This window comes from Lathyrus oleraceus, chromosome 7 (genome assembly GCF_024323335.1).
Source record: "Lathyrus oleraceus cultivar Zhongwan6 chromosome 7, CAAS_Psat_ZW6_1.0, whole genome shotgun sequence".
In the NCBI taxonomy this organism is placed as follows: Eukaryota; Viridiplantae; Streptophyta; class Magnoliopsida; order Fabales; family Fabaceae; genus Lathyrus; species Lathyrus oleraceus.
In genome coordinates this window covers 200091148-200099732 of record NC_066585.1, presented here as the reverse complement: position 1 = coordinate 200099732, position 8585 = coordinate 200091148, and the positions used below count along the sequence as shown (strand labels likewise).

The 8585-nt window shown below is 34.4% G+C and overlaps 2 long non-coding RNA genes across 2 annotated transcripts; one reads left to right on the top strand and one right to left on the bottom strand.

Moving 5' to 3' along the window:
* Positions 1–5340: 5340 nt before the first annotated feature.
* On the bottom strand, positions 5341–7709 carry LOC127108079 (uncharacterized). The gene is made up of 2 exons (XR_007795953.1): positions 7486–7709; positions 5341–5690 (listed from the first exon to the last, which is right to left on the bottom strand). It is a non-coding gene; the product is annotated as an uncharacterized LOC127108079 (long non-coding RNA).
* Positions 6957–7777, top strand: LOC127108080 (uncharacterized). Its single transcript, XR_007795954.1, has 2 exons — positions 6957–7552; positions 7708–7777. It is a non-coding gene; the product is annotated as an uncharacterized LOC127108080 (long non-coding RNA).
* The last annotated feature ends 808 nt before the right edge of the window (positions 7778–8585 follow it).

The window sequence follows — 8585 nt, the reverse complement described above, 5'->3', positions numbered from 1 at the left end:
CTTCGTCTGAGCTGTTGGATGTGGTAGCCATAAGTGCTACGTTGGCCTGTTCATCAGAGTCAGATTCTGATGATCCAGATTCACTGTCATCCCAAGTAGCCATCAGTCCTTTCTTTGTTCTGAAGGTGTTTTTCTTGAAGCTTTCTTTTCTAGGGTTGTCTTTCTTTAGCTTAGGGCATTCATTCCTGTAATGACCTGTTTCTTTACATTCATAACAAATAATATCTTTGTTTGCTTTACCTTTTGAAGTTGACTCTGATCGATCCCCTCTGGGTCTTGGTCTTCTGAAGTTGTTGTTCCTCTTTTTCCAGAGTTGCTTAACTCTTCTGGTTAGTAGGGACAACTCTTCTTCATCATCAGAGTCTTCAGGTTCAGAGTCGTCAGTATCTTCAGTTTCTGCCTGGAGAGCTTTGGTTTTGTCAGGTTTCCGTCTTTCAGATCTGGACTTTAGCGCTACGGACTTGTTCCTTTTCTGAGGTTCATCCTCCTCTAGTTCTATCTCATGACTTCTGAGAGAACTAACAAGTTCTTCAAGGCTGATATTGTTCAGATCCTTTGACAGCTTCAGAGCAGTAACCATAGGTCTCCATTTCTTTGGCAGACTTCTGACTATCTTCTTAACATGATCTGCAGTTGTGTATCCTTTGTCTAGCACTTTAAGACCTGCAATAAGAGTTTGAAATCTGGAAAACATAGCCTCTATAGCTTCGTCATCTTCCATTTTGAAGGCTTCATATTTCTGGATAAGCGCCAGAGCCTTCGTCTCCTTGACTTGGGAGTTTCCTTCATGGGTCATCTTCAGAGAGTCAAGTATATCTTTGGCTGTCTCTCTGTTGGTGATCTTTTCATATTCGTTGTATGATATAGCATTTAGAAGTATTGTTCTGGCCTTGTGATGATTTTTGAAGATACGTTTCTGATCTTCTGACATCTTGTTTCTGGGAACTTCAGCTCCATTTTCCAAGACTGGAGGTGTATATCCATCTGTGACAATGTCCCAGAGGTCAGCATCATAACCCAGAAAGAAACTTTCGATTCTATCTTTCCAGTAATCAAATTTCTCTCCATCAAAAACAGGAGGCTTAGCATTGTAAGAATCTCTTTCATTTGAGTGGGCCATTGTTTTTCTCGTACTGGATCTCTCTACACGGTTAAGTGTTTGATTAGAAAATCAATAACAGAGCCGGAGCTCTGATACCAATTGAAGGTGAGAAAAACAAGAAAAGGGGGGGTTTGAATTGTTTGGAAAAATAAGCGCTTTTCAAAATGAAAATCACACAAGGATTTTATACTGGTTCGCTTATAACACAAAGCTACTCCAGTCCACCCGGCCAAGGTGATTTCGCCTTCAACAAGGACTTAATCCACTAATCTTGAAAGATTACAAACAACGCCTAAGAGAAAAATCTCTTAGTCCTCTCAAGTTTACAGACTACACTAAGTCACTTGAGGAAATCAACAAATAATAAATGAAAGATTTATGTAATCTAGAGTGCTTCTAAGAAAGCAAATATTACAGTATTAAGAACAAGAGTTTTTCACGTTATAAGCAAAAGCTTTGTGAAGATCTTAGAGAGTGTTTTTCTTGAGTGTTGATGTTTCAGTATAATTTTGGCTTTTTGGCTTGCTGATGGTTCAAGGTTGATTTGCAGCCTATTTATATATTCGTTGAAGTAGTAGTTGAAACTGGTGGATATTGAGATGAAGTTACGCCATCACATAAATAGCTTCTGCAGGATGACTTTTTCTTCTTGAAATGACTACTTACCACAAGTAGTATTTTCTTTATTGAGATTGGAGATTAACGTCTCTTTCTCAATTAGGAAATCCATTTGCAAATCTTTTCTTGACTTAAACGTTACTCCTTCATGATTAGCAATTCCATGATCAGAGTCTTCAAGTATTTGAGAATCTTGGAATCTTGCTTCTGATGTAAATCTCTTTTGAGTTCTGATGGATTTCTTCAGATAGCGCTGATAACTTCTGGAGTTAGACAACTGTTGTTCAGAGTCAGAACTTCTAGAGCGTATTCTTGTTTAGATGCTTCTGATGTATTACTCAGAGTTAGACTTTCTTGAACTTGTCTTCACTTCAGATGCTTCTGAAAATTTGATAATTTGTATCTGATCTGGTTTTGTATCTGATGACATCATCAGATTTCTTCCTTCTTTCTTTAGAATCCTGCACACTTAGAAACTTTTCGTTAGGGTGCCATTTTTGGTTTCATCCTTTGTTATCATCAAAATCAAGGAATCTGTTGTAGAATAATTTTTGTTCTTACAGTAATGTCTCAATGAATTCCATGGCATTCCAAGCATATTTTTGACCTTGATCCTTGAATAAAACTTGTAGAGGGAATCACAAATGACATTGTGCAAAAATAATCAGCCTCAAATGTTGAAAATTGAAGAAGTTATGATCTTTGAAAGTTAAGGAAAAGTTACTTCAAAATAGGTCAAATTTCACTAAGTCCACAAATGACCTATAATGTCTTTAAATGTTTGATGATCCTCCAAGCATAATTAGGTCTTGTCATGTAAAGATAAGTTATAGAGGATGTTGAGAAGAGTCATATTCAAAAATAAGTATTCAAAAATAAGTATTCAAAAATGTTGAGAATGAAGGAGTTGTGATCCTTGGAACTTTGACTTCAAAATGTTGGCTTTTTGGCCAAACCCCTTGGAACAAGCTTGTGTACTTCGACTTTCCTTGCATTTCAAAGCACATGGGTGATCATATGAACTGAAAATAAGATGTCCTTAATTTCCTCTTGATTAAATTGCTCAAAGCTTGAAGTTTCTTATTAAAGAAGGCATGGAAATAAACACATGAACCTTCTTTCCTTGAGAAGTAAGCAACAAAATTTTGAGAGGCTCTTGATTGAAAAGCCCTACCTTGCACAATAAACTTAAGGAAAATAAAACATATTTTTCTATTTTTATTAGTGGCTAGATAAGCAATTATTCATGTAAACACAAATGTAAAGTACCAACATATAGGTGCTTGATGATCCCGACAAAAGCAAAACCCAAAGATGAGAGGGATCAATAGGGGACCTTGTTTGTGTGAAATGATGCAAATGATATGTGGAATCTTAGGTTTAAAAATTAGGGTATGACAATGGTCAACAAAGCATGGAAAATTTTGATAAAAGGGTGGAAGCATCCAATGGTTACTTATGAAGATGGAACTACTAGCTTGAAAGTAGAAGTTGAATTGACTGATATTGAAGATGAGGAAGCTCTTGGAAACTCCAAGGATTTTAGTGTTATCTTCAATGGTATGGAAAAGAAAATATGTTCAGGTTGATCAAAACATGTTCAGAAGCTAAAAAAGTTTGGGAGATTCTCAAAATTTCACATGAAGGCACATCCAAAGTTCGTATGTCAAGGTTGCAACTACTTACCACTAAGTTTTAGAATCTGAGGATGAATGGAGAAGAATCAATCTTTGAATTCCGCATCATATTGTGTGATATTTCCAACACCTTTTTGCCTTAGGTGAAAAGATAACTGAAGAAAAGCTTTCCAAAAAAATTCTCAGATCATTTGCTAAGAGGTTTGATATAAAAGTAAATGATATTAAAGAAGATTAGAACTTGAGAAGTATTAAAGATAGATCAGAGAAGAATAACAAAGGCATAACCTTTGTCTCCAATACTGAAGGAAATCATAGTGATAAAGAAGAAAGTCTATCATATGTTATATCTCTTCTTAGGAAAAAGTTCAACAACTCCTTGAAGAACCTAGACAGGAAGTGGAGGACAAATGTCAAAGACAAAGGGTATGACATCAGTTCCCAGAGCACATGCAAAGGGATTCAATGCTTTGAGTGTGAAAGGTACAGTCACTTTAAAACTGAATGTCCTACCTTCTTGAAGAAACATGAGCTGGGATTGTCAATCACTTGGTATGAATCTAAAAATGATAGTGATGAAGAAAATGCCAACAAAGTAATGGCGTATATTTGTAAGCATGATGTTAAGGGTGAGTCCAGTGATGATAACTTATCTGATGAAGAGATTGCTGCTTCATTTAGGCTTTTGATCACCAAGTGGGAAGAATCCCGCATTGAAATAGAGAGACAAAATAAAAAAATAAGTGTTCTTTGTAAAGATAAATAGCAACTTACTACTACAATCACAGGTCAGGAAGAGGAAATTTCAGTGTTAACATCCAAACTTGAGGACACCACAAAAACTGGTGAGATATTTAATAAAGGTTCTGACATGTTAGAAGAAATTGTGGAAGATGGGAAGAAGTTATGGTTGAACACCAATGCTAAATTGTTAGAAGAAATCCATATAGAAGAAAAAAAGTCAAGAATTCTAGTAGTAATATGGTTTAACTACAACCTTATTAACAAGAAGTGCCACATGTTCCAGTATTGTGATCGACATGCACATCCTCGTCATAAGAGTTACAAGAGCTATAATAGAAAATGTCATCATTGTGGTAAATATTGGTACATAAGGCCTAATTGTTACAAATTGTATGGCTATCCCCAACCTCATAGTCAACCATGGCTCAAAAGGAAAGAAAAGACAATTAAAACAAATAAGGTGTGGAAATCCAAAGTGGAAGTCACAAATCTCATAACTCATACTTCCCTTATAGTGTCTTTTAGAGAAGATTGGTACTTTGATAGTGAATGTTCCAAACATATAACAGGGGAAAAGTCTTATCTTGAAGATTTAAAACCTTACTCAAACGGCTATGTTACTTTTTGTGATGATGTAAAAGGTAGAATCAAAGGCATATGCAAACTAGTGTATCCTTATTGTCATACCCCAAAATTTGCCCTATTTTTTTCAATTTTGTCTGGCTTATTGCTCATTATATCTACATATTCACACGCCATAATCATCCATCATAACACATTCATTTACAACTATATTTTTAAATAAGCATCATTGATTCAAGAGTCTTAATATTTATGATACATAGATAGTGGATCAAGCTTATCCTATGTCTTGACTATTTTTGCACAACAGTGATGTTTGGTTCATTCTTTATGGATCAATGCTAGTGGAACCCTAATTCTTTGTATTTGGCACATGTGGGTCATGTGGTTTCCATCATGGTATTGGATTTGATCATGGAGCCCTAATTCTTGATTGCACCATGGCACTGGACTTGATTATGGATTGCAAGTATCACATTGGACAACCATGAAAGATTGACTTTGATTGGTTAAATATCTTATGTGTTTGTTCATTACCCTAGTCCATTATTTGTTTTGTATGGATTCAAGGCCAAGCATTGTGGTTCATTCAAGAGTCGAGATTCATGTCCATACAAGATCAAATTGCAAGATTCAAGTTTACATATTCAAATTCAATTTTGATGGAAAGTTCATCTTTCATTTCAAGAAGGCCTTTTTATTTCAAAAATATTCATGTGCATTACACATAGTCAAAAATCAAGATTACACAAAAAATACACATTTTTCCTAGAGTTGACTTTTGGTCAACTTTTGTCTTTTTGGTCAAACAGTTGACCAAAGTCAACAAACTATCTTGAACCTTATCCTACTTTTCCCTTCATTTATAAAACATACTATCTTTTTAATTCTCCAAATTTCTTCACAATTCTTGGTGTTGTCCAAAACTCCCATCTTGATGGGCCACGGTGTGCTAAGCTTCTCTATTGTCCAAAATGCATTACCAAGCCATCCCATATGCACAAGTCCTGCAACAAACACATGTATATAATCAGCATATACACATTCATTATATAATCCATACACACACCATATTTATCCAATCATGCATACATGTATCTAAGGGCATTATAAACCAGTTCAAGCATCATTTCAACATATTCATTTCATGATGACCAAGCCCTAACAACTCACCATCACAACAATAAATCCAGCAAAGAAAACAACTATCATTTCATATTAGCTTCTATCCAAGTATTTCACCATTTCTATAACAGTTCAATAATCAAAATTTAACAGGTTCCATTCAACATTCAATTCGTAACCAATTTACACTTCATAGTCATAAACTAACATACTAACTTCCTAATAGTTTTTTGATGTCAATAACCAAACAAGCCAAACTACTTTCATTTATTTCCAACAATTCAAACCATGGTAGCCAAATTCTTTCCCTAATTGAAAGCCAATACTTTACTTCATTTTCTAACAACAACTGAAGTAATAATTCAAACCACTCAAATGGTGAAGCATTTGGTTAATCAATTAACATTCAGTTTGGCTTCAAATTGCATTTGGTTCAGCCCAACATCGCAACTAAGGTTCAACATTAAACCAATTCACTGCAGCACCAGTCTGAAACACTTCCAAATCACATAACAATTGATTCAAAACATGAGCTAATGCAACAACATATAGTAGTATCCCATTGACTAACTGATTAAAACAAGACTAACTTCTTCACTTAACAAATTCTAACTGTTCTAAACATCAACCAAACTAACTATAGCTAATCTAACATTTCATATAACAGTTGCTATTTGATTCTTAATTGATAGCATCGGCATAACAGTGTTAGGCTAAGCATTTAATATAGTTCAAAGAATCATGGCATAGCAATCATCCATTTAATTTCTGTTGATTTTGAAATCGACCACCACATTCCATCATCGTATTATAAGCTCAACTTCAAACTAACACAACAATCTAACTGTCAATTACATAATTCAATAACTAAATATCCATATTCACCTAATTGAACTCACACATAATACTGAATTCAACTCTTAACTACACCAACAGTTTCTAACAGACTAACTAATCACTAACTGTAACTAATTTCCGAACAGTTTTTTGCATCAACTAACTTACTAACCAAATTCAATATAACTGCAGAGCATTAACTGAAGTTAACATCAACTAACTAACTACTAACAACAAGTTAACATAACCTAACTCTATTCTAACTCACTAACATTTCATTCTAACATTACCACTAATTGTATTATGTTGAAATCAATTCCAATTCCCATTCCATTTTAACAAACTATAACATACACTAACTCAACTTCTAACTTCACATTCAAATCCAACACTAGCAGTCCTTTTTTTTTTACACTACAACAACTGACTTTCATCACGGCTAACTAATTCAAATAGGATTAACAGAACTCAACAGAATCTAACAGAGTTATCCTTCTAACTGTTTTTCCCTTGGGAAATTTAACAGAGTGAACTACCCTAACGGAGCTACCCGAATTGCCCATTTCAGTTACGTTTCAAACTTCTATAAAATTCAACTCTCATCATTCACAAAAAGGGGGATTCAAGGATTTTTTGCAATCATTACACAATCCATCACAAAATGTTCACTCTATCTGAACTCTCCCTCTGAATTCTCATGCTCACCACTCTCAACCACAATATCATAAAGCAAGCAAGACAACAGAAAAGAAGGGACAAATTCCTACAGACTAAGAATTTGGAGAAGAAGAAAAAGAAGCTCAGGGTAGTAGAAGAAGGTTGAAAGTTCGAGTTTCTTACCTCTGATTTCTGTCGTCTTCATCAGCTTCAAGATACGACAGTTTCCACATCGACCTCTGCCTTGAAGGTTGGTTGTTCTTGCTCCGTTCGTCTCAAATTTCTTCACTATCATGTAGCTCTTGTTGAGGGGAATCAAAGTCCTCTAGGGGAGTCGCTTGATTCCCCTCCGTTTCGATTTAATTTCAATTCTTGAATTTAGGGTTCTTAAGCCTTTTGGTTCAGTTCGAAGAATGCTTTAAGTTTTTGTTGAAATTGTTGAGGGAAATGGAAAAAGGAGATGGACATGAGTCTATTGATTTGCATTTGAGGGTGAGCTGAGCCGCTCCGCCGCCTCCGCCGCGGCGGAGCATTTTTTCCGGCAAGGTGGTGCTTTTGTTTATTTTACTTGATTATTATTTGTTTCTTTTATTTCTTTTGTAGCACATGAGAAAGTGCATAGAATACATTTTGATAATAATGATAATACTTAGATTTTTAGGCTTTTATTTTTTTTCACCCCTTTTAAAATACTGGAAATTAAATAAAAAAATGATAACACACTTAGGTTTTTATTAGAATTTAAGTAATCATTCACTTTAAAACAACTTTCACTTTAAGGTTTTTTAATTGATAATACTCCTTTTTTTTAATTGATAATACTCCTTGGTTTAGAAGTTAATCCTTAGCTTTTAAAATTAATTAGAAACTAATACACATGTTAATAATAGGCTTTAATTAGCAATTAATCATGTTTAGTTTTGGAATTTATTTTTTAATTAGACTTCGTTAAAATTTATTTCCTTTGTCTTTGCTTTTGATTGCGTGCATGGACCATGGTTGGGAATGTTGTTTGACTTCTTATCATCGTTTGAATGATTCGTATATACATGATTTAAGTTTGGCATGGTGTATGATTATCCCCCATTTAGGTAAAATATTCTCAATTCCCATGAAAGTGTAACAATTCTATCGTTTTCCGCTTTACCGTTTTCCTCACTTGTTCATTATCTTAGAAATAATCAAAAGCAATCTAAAAAACCTTTTTCAAAATAATAAAAATAAAACTTGATCCAACATTAAGTGTTTTTCCAAATCAATTTTAATTGAATGCAACGCATGTG